Source organism: Talpa occidentalis, unplaced genomic scaffold (genome assembly GCF_014898055.3).
Source record: "Talpa occidentalis isolate TD23 unplaced genomic scaffold, MPIMG_talOcc4v2.1 talOcc4.18, whole genome shotgun sequence".
NCBI lineage: Eukaryota > Metazoa > Chordata > Mammalia > Eulipotyphla > Talpidae > Talpa > Talpa occidentalis.
Genome location: NW_023601851.1, coordinates 18,077,762 through 18,091,340, shown reverse-complemented (window position 1 = coordinate 18,091,340; position 13,579 = coordinate 18,077,762). Strand labels below are relative to the sequence as shown.

Genomic DNA, 13,579 nt, shown 5'->3' with positions numbered 1-13,579 from the left:
ATTCCTCTAGCCCATTATCAATTACTTCAAAGTGATCTAAAGTAACTCATTAATACTGTTTAGTTCGACAGAAATCTAACTTTCAACTAGAAATACCGAACCTCCACACAACCTGCACACTGTTAACTTTTCGCATACACCAGGAGATGTGCTGTTGCTGCAAACAGGTACCCCCCGGGCTAGGCTATGATTTCCAAGCACAGCTGGTTCAGGGCAGCTTGTTCTCCAGAGTTCTCAGGGTCAAAACCTTTCTTTCCTAACTATATCTTTAACAATTTTTACTTCTTTTGTGACAGTTCATGTGTAAGAACAATAAGCCAATTGTCACCTGGGTCCGATTTAGGTTTTCACAGGCCAATGAATAGCTAACTTACTTCAGCATTAACTAGGAACAAAGAGGAGAGCTTCAGCAGGCTTTGCCATGGAGACTCCCTAGTTCAGATCTTCTTTGGGAGGTGCAAGAACTCCCCTCTTCTGGGAAGTACAACTTTCCCTCTTCAGGGGAGCACAGGGACCCCGCTTCTCAGAGTCTCTCCTAATGCCCCGACGATGTCAAGAGACAGCATGGGAGGTGCAGCCTCCCGCAGAGCAGGCTGGGAAGGGTGAGACCAAGTGATAGAATAAAGAGGGCTGCCTTCACTTGCTCATGCAAAGAGGAGGATACTAATGTACAGAAATGTCCAGAAAAACAGGTCCAGAGGCCCATGTCCGAGGCCTGTTACAATGAATGAAAGCAAGAAGTCACTATAAACAAGTGGGGGACACACTTGGAGGTCACAGGCCAGCTGGTGAGAGGGAAGACCCCGGAGAGGTCTGAGGAGAGAGCAGGGAGTCTCAGGACAGCTGAGACCAAAGACTGACACAGCTGAGGCAGGTCCACTCCTGCTGGGCTCTTCCCAGGGATGTTCTTCATAAATGCTCCAGTGCAGTGGCACAGGATGAAATGTTACTCAGGGATCAAGAAAGACAAACTCTCGCCATCTTCGGTAACAAGGATGGAGCTGGAAGGCTACACTAGCCGATGTAAGTCAGAAGGAAGAAGATAAATAGCGGACGGTCTCACTGATATGTGGAATATAGAGAAACCAAAAAAAAAAAATCAAGAAAAAGACAAAACTAGCAAACTGACCACAGAGCTGAGGTGCACAGCAAAGGAAGGAGAGTGAGGGGGGCGAGACAGGAGAGGAAAACACAGTTATGGTTCATGGGTGATGTGGCGGTGGGAGAGCTAGGGGGACTACTGAAAGAAAAAAGAAATGCTCTGGTGCCGAGTGAGGCCTGGAGGCAGGGCACCTGAGAGCTGAGAGGAGACAAGAGGCTGCCTACACAGAAGAGCCTTCATGACTGATGCCCGAGGGGAAAGTGTGGGCAGGGGCCTGGGTTAGGGGACTGATAGAAAGGATGATGTGGCAGGCGACGAATACTTTAAGACCACAGGTTTGGGAAAAACACAACAGGAAAGCAACTAAAAGGGAGGATGTGATCCCAGGTCTACCCGGGGCATGTGGCACTCCATGTACGGTTGGTATTAAAATTCTTCTAGCAAACGCCAACAGCTTGATAGCTTTGATGAGCTCTAGAAGTGAATCAGCCAGACTTTTGAAAGTTCCCAGAAGAATTCCTCCCTCATTCCTTCTCATGTGCCATCCCCCTCATACAAGCTGTTCTCAGAACACAGATAAAGGCCTGTCAGCCACAGAGGAACCATATTCCAGACAACTCATGTAATGCTTACTTATTGCCTGAATCTTACATGTCTTAGATGTGCCTTTCATCTGTCTCCCCCTGATCCATTTACCCTTGACATGGACTCCAGGTCAGCTCCTTCCCTCTAGCGTCCATGCTGCCTCCCATCACCTCCAGTGATCCTCTTTTCTCATCCCTTCCATCCCACTTGCTTCTTCTCTAATGCATATAGTTCTAGCACTTCAGAGCCAGACTGATTCACAGCTGCTCTTCCCAGATACTCTTTGGTGCCTGAGGAAACCTAAATGTCAAGTCCAGATTCCTTAGCCGAGCACATTGAAGATTGACTGACTTTTCCAGGCTCCCCTGTGAACGCCCATGTTCCAGGTGGGCAGTCTCAGAAGACCTAGAAAGAGTGGGTCACAGGTCTTGTTCCCACCAATAATCTCTTTAGCTACTGTTCCTGCTGGTCCTTGATGTTGGGGTCCCGAGTGATTCACCAGATCCAAGGCAGTCTCAGATACCCCTTGTCTGATTTCCACCCCTCAGTGTGCTCTGAAAGGATATTAGAACTTGGAGGAATTCAAGACTGAGGACTGCTAAGCGCCCGCAGGCTTTGTGGACATAGGCCCTATCAGCTGCTGTTACTAAGGACCCCTTGGCGTTCTTGAAAATTGTCCAGTATGGGCCTCCCCAGTGGCGCAGGGGGTGAGCGTTGGGTTGTGAAGCTGCCTGTGGCCTCTGCAGTGCCAGTTCGATCCCCGACTGCTCCCCAGCCACTGGCGGAGGGTCCCACATGGCGCGCCGACCTCTCCTGCCGCCCGCTGCTACCCTCAGCAGTGTACTTCGGTCCTTCTTCCAGCTCTTCTCCCCGCTCTGGCTCTGGTGAATTCTCTCATTCTCCTGCCCTTGACTGTACCCAGTGCTTGTATAAACAAAACAAACAAACAAATAAAACATGCCTCTATTAAAAAAAAAATTAAGGGCTTCCCCAGTGGTGCAGCGGTTGAGCGCTGGGTTGTGAAGCTGCCCGCGGCATCTGCTGCGCAGGTTCGATCCCCGGCTGTTCCCCGGCCACCAGACGAGGGTCTCACATGGTGTGTAGACCTCTCCTGCCGCCCGCTGCTCCCCTCAGCAGTGTACTTCGGTCCTTCTGCCTGCTCTGCTCCCTGCTCTGGCTCTGGTGAATTCTCTCACCCTCCCGCGCTTCTGACTGTACCCAGTGCTTGTATAAACAAACAAACAAATAAATAAACAAATAAATAAAACATGCCTCTTTAAAAAAAAAAAAAGACAAGAAAATTGTCCAGTATGTCCTTCTTCCAAAGCATTGATGGCCAGTATGCACAGATCAGAGACAATGGGACTTACATACATAGATGTTCTAGAACATAATTCTGGAGTGGAACCCCCATCAAATTTGAGCACAAATATTGATCAAGAAATGAATTAATCTGTAATTGCTTAAGAAGTGCTCCTAACATTTTTTAGTGTTTCATTTTCACTCAAGGCTGAAGGGAGCGTTTGGTTGGTTCAAAAGAAGACAGAACTCGAGTAAAATCAGGAGAGAAATGTGTTTCCAGAATTAGGATGCCATTCAGAGGAAGTCCAAACACCAACTTCGATATGGTGATCTCATTTTGCACAGCCTTGGCTGGGCCACATCCCTGCTGCAGAAGCAGTCACAGGTCAAGTCACCTCACAGGAATTCACCCAGGAGATGTAGACTCAGAGAGTGTTCAAGAAGCCTGAACTTGAATAAACATGACAAAGGACTCTGAATGTTGTGCATCAGCATTTCTGTAGAATTTAGACGTTTTGGTCACACACACCGTACCACATCTACCTGGTTGTGACTTAGCCCAAACTCTGAGAAATGACATCTTTGTCATCTGTTGTCTAGAATTCTCAGTCTTCTGGCAGGGGCCACTGCAGCTGCCAAATGTAGAGATGGCCCAGGTATATCTAGGCAGAGGGATCTTCTCTGCTTTGGTGAGATTAAGGTAAACATGGGCTAATAAAGTGGGAGCCTACTACTTGGAATGAGGTGAAGTGATTTTTTCTTCATTTCTACACAAAATTTGACATACTTCGTATATGTGTAATTCATTCTCATGACAACTACTGCAGTCATGTCATTTTTCATATGGAACCACACAGACTTGTCACACCAGGTGCTAAAAAGGCATAGGAGAAAAGCAGCAGGAAGTAAAACTGGAAACTGGTTGTCCCTTCTCTGTGTGCAGCAGGAGAGGGTGGGGGATACATGGGCATGGCAGGACACAGACTTCTCTTTGACCAGGAAACAAAAACCTGAATGACTTGTAGTATAATGCATGCATTCTAATTAAGCAAGTGCCCCCAAACTATGGAAGCAACACTGATCTAAAATATAATTCCTGGTCTCCAAAACAAGAAATGGGCCTAATTTGAGAGAAACCAACATCACAAAAAAATCCAGATTTGGGAAGGAACGACGAGCTCCTGCATTGGATCTAAAACTTGGGACAGTGGAGTCTTCCATCAAGGGCTGCCTTCCAGGCCACCCCAATGGACAAAATTCATCATCACATTTTACTGTAGAGCAGTTGGTACTTTGACCTTTTGTAACTGGGTGGTCCCCAGGAAAGGGGGAGGTTCCAGGTTCCCTGCCCCACCCAAGGGAAGGTGGAGCTGAGCAGGGAGAGAAGAAGTTGCAGAAGAGACTGAGGAAGGAAGGAAGCAGGATGGAGCCAGGAGACCTGGAGAAGGCACATGGAGCCTAGAGACACGTGAAGAAACTGCACTTGTCCTTTGGTCGTGGACAGGGTGACACAGATGTGGGTGAGACCCGTGGTGAGGTGACCATGGTGGTTTTTGTCTTGATATTGATTTTGCTCTTTTCCCTCCAGACTTGTCTGGTTGTTTCTGCTCCTTTTCTGTGGGTCCCCACTGGAAGGTGCTTTAGACCGTGGCAGGCTTTGGGGCCTTTCTCTGGGCCAATTCCCTTTGGATGGAATTTTACCCACGAGGGGACGGGTCACTTTGGGTGCTTGATTTAGAAACTAGATTCTTTGCCTTTCCTGTATTGTTTCCTAATTGTATTAAAGTTCCATCCCATTAAAGTCTCCTATGTTTTGTGCTGATGCGGCGGATGGCAGAACCCATTTAGAATAGGCAGGTGTGCGGGGTTTGGGCTGCCCCTCTCCCTGTCCTATAACACTTTGACTAAGTGCTCTCCCTTCCTCACTTAGTCATGGGATCTGCAAATTCCAAGCCAAATTCCAGCCACTCCACCGGGATGCCTTCTCTCAAACCTCGGTCCCTTGGGACTTAGGCCACATAACGCCCTAAGCGTCTCGTCTAACTCCCTAAGCGTCTCGTCTTTCACTGCAACACTACGTGGCCTCAGTATCAGTTGGACAACGGTTCCCACTGGCCCAAACATGGCACTTTTGACTTCTCGGTCCTCACAGACCTCAAAAATACTGTCCCCGCAATGGAACATGGTCAGAGATCCGTAGGGCCAGGCTGGCTTTCTCTTGCGCCCCACCCCTTCCCTCCTTCCTGCAAACCTGCCCCACTTTCTAAGTCTTGAGACTCCTCTCTCTCTTCGCCCTCTCCAGACCCTCTTCTGCATTCTCTGATCCTGTAGATTCTCAGTCTTCACCTCCTCCAGCTCCACAATCCAGCCCCTCCCCCCCTTTATTTTCACCTCCCAGCCGCCACACCCTCTCCCTGCTGATCCTCTTCTCCCTCCCCGCAGGGAAGTGAGTGGAAACTGGAGGAAGAGTTAGAGTCCAAGTTCCTTTCTCTGTCTGATCTCTCCCAACTTGAAAAGCGTCTTGGCTCTTTCACAAACGATCCGACTACCTACACCTAAAAATTTCATTATCTTACCCAAGCCTATGACCATACATGTCATAATTACATGTTCTCTTCTCTTCCACCCTGACCTCTGACCTGTCCCCTAGCCGGTCTCCAACCTATAAACTTTCATAAGCTCAGAAAGATTACCCCGTCTGCCTCAAAAAACCCTCCTGACTTCCAAAGGCTGAGGATGGTCCTCAAACCCCTATCCGGGACCTGCTGAACATGGCCTTTACGGTATTTAACAACCGGGAGGAACGGGACAGGGCAGAGAGGGAACTCCATAGTCGCCAGAAGGCTGAGCTTCAAGCTCAGGCCCCAGTAGCTGCCTTGAGACCACCAGGCCCTGCTCCTCCAACGACCGCAGCGCCTGCTGCCCGACAGAGAATGACAATGGGCCCCATGCGCCCCAACCAACGGCTGCCTAAGCCTGCTTCAAATGTGGCTGAGAAGGCCACTGGTCCAGACAGTGCCCCACCCCCCGCCCTTCGCCAGGACCGTGCCTCATCTGCAACGTCCAGGGTCACTGGAAAAGTGACTGTCCCTCCACACCTGGCTGTGGTGGGCCAGTCCTTCCAGTCCCTGCAACTCTTGCCACCGGCAGTCTTGGGTTCGGCGGCTGAGGACTGAAGAGGCCTGGACTCATCAACTCCAATTAACCTTTGAGGAGCCCAGGGTAACGGTCAAGGTAGCAGGTAAGTCCATCTCCTTTCTGGTTCACACGGGGGCTAGCTTCTCTGTCCTCCCCTCTTATTCCGGTCAAGTTTATCCTTCTCAGGCCTGGGTTATGGGTGTGGACGGCCTTCCTTCTCAGCTCAGGACCACTGGTCCGCTCTTTCCTAGTTATGCCTTTTTTTTTTTTTTAAAGAGGCATGTATTATTTATTTGTTTGTTTTGTTTATACAAGCACTGGGTACAGTCAGAAGTGTGGGAGGGTGAGAGAATTCACCAGAGCCAGAGCGGAGAGCTGAACAGGCAGAAGGACCGAAGTACACTGCTGAGGGGAGCAGCGGGCGGCAGGAGAGGTCTGCGCACCATGTGGGACCCTCCTCTGGTGGCCGGGGATCAGCCGGGGATCGAACCGGCGCTGCAGAGGCCGCGGGCAGCTTCGCAACACAGCGCTCAACCGCTGCGCCACCAGGGAGGCCTTCAAGTCATGCCTTCTTGCCCCACACCACTCCTGGGTCACAATCTTCTGACCAAACTCAGGGCTACTCTCTCATGGTTCCACCACCCTAGCGCCGCTCTCATCCTCCCACGGCTCCAAACATCTCCTAATCCTTCTCAGGACTACCCACTGTCTCCTTCCACTGTCAACCCCATGTTCTGGAATATCTCTATCCTGATTGTTGCCACCCATCGTACCCCAGTCCTTATTCGCCTTAAGGATCCCTCTTCTTTTCCCTCTCACCCCCAGTTTCCAATTTCCCTCACTCACCGTCAGGGTCTCAAACCCATCAGCCAACGACTCCTGGGAAAGAGACTCCTTACTCCTGTCAACTCACCCTGTAATACACCCATTATCTCCATTGAAAAGCCTGATGATTCTTATCCCCTAGTTCAAGACCTTCGCCTCATTAACGAAGTGGTGGTGCCTATCCATCCCGTAGTGCGAACCCCTACACCCTTCTGTCTCATATACCGTCTTCTACCACACACTTCTCTGTACTTCACCTCAAAAGTATTTTTTTACCATCCCTCTAAATCCTCCATGTTACTTACTATTTGCTTTTACTTGGTAAAATCCGGACACACAACTCCCAACAACTGGCCTGAGCTGTCCTGCCTCAGGGGTTCCGGGACAGACCTCATCTGCCTGGTCAGGCATGAGCTAATGACCTCTCATCATGTCATACTCCACCCCGCACTCTCCTCCAGGATGTCGCTGGCCTCCTCCTCTGCCGTCCTTCTCTGCCACTATCTCAGCAACACACTGCACAACTCCTCACCTTCCTGTGCTCAAAAGGATACTGTGTCTCCCCATTCAAAGCCCAACTTTCAGTTCCCACAGGCGTCTATCTGGGTCTTCCACTAACTCCTTCCTCCAAACAGCTGACGGTGGACCACAAATGGGCCATTCGGGACCTTCCCTCCCCTGAATCGGCAAAACAAATCCTTTCTTGGCTAGGTTTGGTTGGATTCTTCTGTCATGGGATCCCTAATTTTGCTTTCCCAGCGAGGCCACTGCAAGACGAAGCAAAAGCCTCCTAAAAAACCTTTCCAATCCCCCGGAAAGTCCGCAGGGTCACACATTTCATTCTTTAGGCACCTGTCCTTACCCTTCCTGATCCAGAAAAGCCTTTGCTCCTATTCACAGCCGAACATCGGGGTAAGGCGGCGGGTGCCCTTTCCCAGCCTCTCGGGCCAGCCCTGCGTCCTGTCACTTATCTCTCCAAGCAGATGGATCCCACCATTAGGAGCTGGCAACCCTGCCTTAGAGCCCTGGCGGCAGCAGCTCTACTCACCCAGGAATCCCTCAAACTTACTCTGGGAAGACCCACCCAAGTGCATTCCCCACACCGCCTTCAGGCCCTCCTGTCTCCCCGCTCGCTCTCCACTCTCACTCCTGCCCGCTCATAGGACTTCCATGTGCTCTTTATTAAAAACCCTCTAGTGAGTCTCACTCAGTCTAATTCTCTCAACCCAGCCACTCTCCTGCCTGTCTCTGGCCCCCTTCTGCCACTCATTCGTGTCCTAAAATCCTGGACGAAATGCAAACCTCCAGACTGACTCCTTTGTCAGATGCCTCCTGTGTTTGTAGACGGCAGATCTTGTGAAGATGCGTGCGGTCAGCAGAGGGCCGCCTAGGCCACGTTACCATCAATCAGCTCACCAACTGCGTGGACACCTACCCGGATGATTGGCCTCTCCCTACTCAGCCAACTGCTCCAGGAACACGCAGACCGGTACTTCCCCAGTCCTGCCTCAGATCTCGACCTCCTCAACCAACCTTCCCCACCACTGCATCCGGGAGACCAAGTCCTGCTCAAATCACTTCAGCCAAAGCCACTGCAGCCTCGGTGGACCGGCCCACACACGGTTATTCTCACCACGCCTACAGCGGTAACACTTCTGGGACACCCCTCCTGGCACCATCTGTCAGGGGTCAAACGTGCCCCCGAAGACAAACAGTATGTATGTCGTAACCTGGGTCCTACTAGGATGTGCATTTCTTGTCAAAATCTCCCTTAGCTCAGTGTCCTGTGTATGGAAATTCAAAGTTAGGGAGACCTTTGTCTCAGGATCCACTGAGACCACCCACTAGGTGGGTACTGTGGAGTGCCCACAGGCCGGATGCACAGCACCCATCACTCTCACCCTAACTCTTTCATCGATTACTAACCCTATGAACGCCTTGTTTTGTTTCTTTACCATCAAACCTTAGATCACTGCAAAAATACCTATAGAGAATATGGGGGTTGCCCTTACCAGTCATGCACAGTGCACCTTCCAGACAAAGGCCAAATGTTCTCTCTGGTCCGTCATAATACGGGCTTCAATATGAATCAAGTTAGCTCTGCTATTTCAGATCCTTGGGACTAACGTTGGGTACAGGGAGTCCAAGCCACAGTGTGCACTGGCTGGCATTCCTATCCAGTGGCAACACTGTCCATCTCAAGGGAATATGTCCCGACACAAAATGCCACAGTCCAAGTCTCCCAGGACATCCTCCATTCAGAACAAATACTATAAAATAAGCTAACAGCATCAGAAAAGACCGAGACAACCCTCAACCTGGATTCATATAATCCAAAAAGCTATAACCTTCCTAAATGACTCTTGTGGGACTAACACCTCCTCTTGTTTCCTCTGTGCGTCCCTTCAGAGGCCTCTACTGGCAGGAGGTCCAATTAATCTCAGTACCACTACCACCAAGATAACGGATGCTGCTTGCCAGACTCCCCAACTCTCAGTCCCCCTATGGGACTCCAATCACAGCTACCCCTGCTAGCAAACTGATGCCCTTGTCAGCTTTCATTCCTGTGCTTCTAACATTTCGGTTACTTCTGTGCTCCGAACAACAGCAAAAGGAAACTTTTTCAGGTGCTGTTGTAGGACAGGGAGAGGGACAGCCCAAACCCCCAAACCTGCCTATTCTAAATGGGTTCTGCCATTCGCTGCATCAACACAAAACATAGGAGACTTTAATGAAAAGGAACTTTAATAAAACTAGGAAACAATACAGTACAGATAAGGCAAAGAATCTAGTTTCTAAATGAAGCACCCAAAGTTACCCGTCCCCTCGTGGGTAAAAGTCCATCCATATGGGTTTGGCCCAGAACAAGGTCCCAAAGCCTGCCACAAGTCTAAAGCACCTTCCAGTGGGGACCCACAGAAAAGGGTCAGAAACAACCAGACAAGCCCGGAAGGAAAAGAGCAAAATCAACATCAAGATAAAAGCTGCCATTATCACCTCCCCACGGGTCTCACACACATCTGTGTCACCCCGTCCACGACCAAAAGACAAGCGCAGTTTCTTCACGTCTCTAGGCTCCATGTCACTCCTCCTTCTGGCTCCATCCTGCTTCCTTCCTCAGTCTCTTCTGCAGCTTCTCCTCTTCCTGCTCAGCTCCACCCTCCCTTGGGTGGGGCAGGGTTCCCTCTCCTGGGGACCACTCTGTTACAGTGCAATGGCTCGCTCTCTCGGTGTATTAATTCTGCTACTCCAGGCCCACGTATCCAAGCCCTCGCGGTCCCACAGTTAGCTCTGTACGGACGGTCTGAGCTAGGTTGGTTATTCTCACCACATCGGACTAAGCAGGCGGCCTTTCTCCCAATCATGGTTGGAATTAGCCTGGCATCATCAATAGCAGCCGCAAGAATGGCAGGTGGGGCCCTGGGACACAGCCTGATTTCTGCCCAGGAATTTCATGAAAGAATAGATACCTCCTTAGAAAAAAACCTGTGTCTTCAGCATCATTACAAAGACAGCTCACCGCCCTGGCACAGGTCACTCTCCAAAACCGGTGGGCTCTGTACTTGTTAACAGCTAATAAAGGGGGTACCTGCCTGTTCCTCAGGGAAGAATGTTATTAATAGTAAAACCGGGGACTCCAACTCTCCGCTGACAAGGTTTCAAAATCCTAGTGTCATGGCTCCTCCCACTCTTGGGGCCAATACTAATGATCACCTTATTTTTTCTTTTCTCTCCTCACCTCCTAAAATTCACACAGGCTCGCATTCGGGAAATGTCTCCTACCACCTTTAACCAACTCCTTCTCCACCCATATTCTCGCGTCCCTGCAGAAGACCCTCATCACCAGGCCTGAGCCACCCCCTTGATTTTCGCCCTTTTCAGCCAGAAGTAGCCAAAGAGAGAACCTTCACCCCTTTTCCTATCAACAAAAGGCTGGTATGAAAGGTCCATGCAGAAGCCTACCAGGAAGCCCACCTGGGGGGCAGGAATGCGGATACCTGCCTGGAGGACTCAGACAGTGAGACTCCCCCCTCCCCCTAGAGTCTCTTCTCAGACAAAGAACCTCTACCTGCCCCACAAGACTCCCCCTGCCCAACAAACTTTTTCCTGCCAGAGGAGCCCAACTTCCCACCTGACCCCTGCTCACCCTTTAAAACCCTGCTTCCCCCTAACAACGTGCACGGCTTCACTGACACCCACCTTGGGTGCACGAGGTCTGCGCGGGGCGCAATGAACTTTCCCTCCCTTTGAGAAATGTAGCCTGGCTATCCTTGTCTTTACCGTACCAAACCTTTCAGTCACAGCCTCTGCGAAAGGGTCAATCAACCCTTGCTGCTCTGGGAAAGATGTGACTGTTCCCTTCCCTCATGCCTGTGCTCACGTGCTCTCCCGGGTTGCCTGAAATGCATAAATGAAGGGCTGCAGAGACCCTCAGCAGGACGAGGCCCGCACCCTGACCCAGTGTCTGTGTCTCCTCATCCCCCTCCCTTATCATTCTCTACAATTGCGCCACCGCCGTCCCATCCTTCAGGAACCCCTGACACCCAGACGGCTGCGGCTGGCTCACAACAAAAGATTTCATCTTTGTATCATTATTTCCAATTTTCCATTGTTGTGAAGTGAAGGGAGACTATGCACCAGAAGACCTGCCTGCGTGCACGCTCTAGGCCGGCAGAGGGTGGAAAGGGAGGCCGGTCTAACTGTTATAGGGCAGGGAGAGGGGCAGCCCAAACCCCGCAAACCTGCCTATTCTAAATGGGTTCTGCCATCCGCTGCATCAACACAAAACATATGAGAATTTAATGGGAAGGAACTTTAATAAAACTAGGAAACAATACAGGAAAGGCAAAGAATCTAGTTTCTAAATGAAGCACCCACAGTCACCCGTCCCCTCGTGGGTAAAAGTCTATCCATATGGGATGGGCCCAGAACAAGGCCCCAAAGTCTGCCACAAGTCTAAAGCATCTTCCAGTGGGGACCCACAGAAAAGGGTCAGAAACAACCAGACAAGCCTGGAAGGAAAAGAGCAAAATCAACATCAAGATAAAAGCTGCCATTGTCACCTCCCATGGGTCTCACCCACATCTGTGTCACCCCGTCCACGACCACAAGGCAAGTGCAGTTTCTTCACGTGTTTCTAGACTCCATGTGCCTCCTCAAGGTCTCCTGTCTCCATTCTGCTTCCTTCCTTCCTCAGTCTCCTCTGCAACTTCTTCTCTCCCTGCTCAGCTCCACCCTCCCTTAGGTGGGCCAGGGAACCTGGAACCTCCCCCTTTCCTGGGGATCACCCTGTTACACTATCAGGCCAATTAGCAATTTGCCTGAGCTCACTGAAGATGGTGACCCTTCAACACTGCTAAGAAAGAGGGAAGCAAAGATGCTCTTATGAATAATCAGATACAACTTAGGAAAGTCCTTTAGAGATCAGTGGAGGTAGTCACTTAGTCATCAGAATAATAAATAATTTTAAAACTTGTTTCTCCCATCTAAAGTCTGTGCCGTCATCGGCTTGTGCGGACCAGCCTTTTTCACTCACATGCACACAAACACACACACACACACACCAACCATACACGAACTACATGCACCTATGGTCACATACGCACACCACCCTGTTATAGGGCAGCCCTGATATTGAACGGGTTGCCTGGCTGTGGGTCCTCACCCGTGTGCTTAAAAGGGACCCATTAATACTCCACTACAGGCACACACAGAAGGTTAATGAAAGATTTACTTACAAGGGAAAAGGAAATAAGGAAAATGTACAACTCAGGGAGAAAATAGGGAAATAAAGTCTTTAATGCGTCCTACCCGATCCGCCGACCTGGAAACCCAAAGGCAGGACGCTGCGAGCTGGCCCAGAGCCAAAACGGGGAACCCCTCCAAAGCCCACGGGTTGGCTTTATATCCACCTGGCTGCTTAACCCCACCCTCAGGTCCCAGCCACCTTCCCTTGGGTGGTGATGGGATGTGGAGTTCCCAGTGTCTTTGGCTTTGACCTGGGGTGGGGGTGGAGTCCACAAAGCCTGTGTGGAATTAGCCTTAGGACAGCCTTTCCCCCTAAGAACCCCACGCACACGCTAAATACCACCACCGACCCACTCCCATCGCTGCCTCAGAGTCCACAACCCACAAGGCGCGGGCTCCCGAAGGAGAGCCCCGAGGCGACCCAGCAGGAGAAGAGCCAGAATCGCTTCTGTTGGTCAATCTTTACTGGTTACTCTCACCCTTCACCCCAGAGATGCAGACCTTGGGGGAGAGCAGGAAGCCCCGGGGAGGCAGAGCCAGCCGGTGGGGAGTGTGGGACTGGGCCTGAACACAGAGCATACCCCAGGGCCGGGCAGTCCCTCCCGCGACGGTGTCCTGGCCTTCACAACCCTGGGAACAGCTGCATTTATTGTCCTCTTTTTTTTTCCTTTAATAATAAAGGAGGAAAGGAAACTTGTGTATAATGTGGATGCTATTCTTGCTATCCGCATTATATATAAAATACAGACTCTGTTTACTCTATAACACACATCTTTCCCCTTGATAAATAACTTCAAAATATCTAGTATACATGCCTTGACCTTGTCATATACATTTGGTTTTCTTCATACATACATACATATATATAAGTACATACAT

General features: G+C 50.4%; 1 protein-coding gene across 3 annotated transcripts in view; it reads right to left on the bottom strand.

Annotated features, from left to right (window-relative positions):
* LOC119250739 (zinc finger protein 682-like) overlaps positions 1 to 13,341 on the bottom strand; it is a 35,003-nt gene extending 21,662 nt beyond the window's left edge. For 2 of the 3 annotated variants that reach the window (XM_054697736.1, XM_054697737.1), the window contains exon 1: positions 13,282 to 13,341. The gene's annotated coding sequence lies outside the window, so the exon portion shown is untranslated. The remainder of the gene's footprint in view (positions 1 to 13,281) is intronic. The other variant, XM_054697738.1, reaches the window with a different exon arrangement.
* Between the last annotated feature and the right edge of the window lie 238 nt (positions 13,342 to 13,579).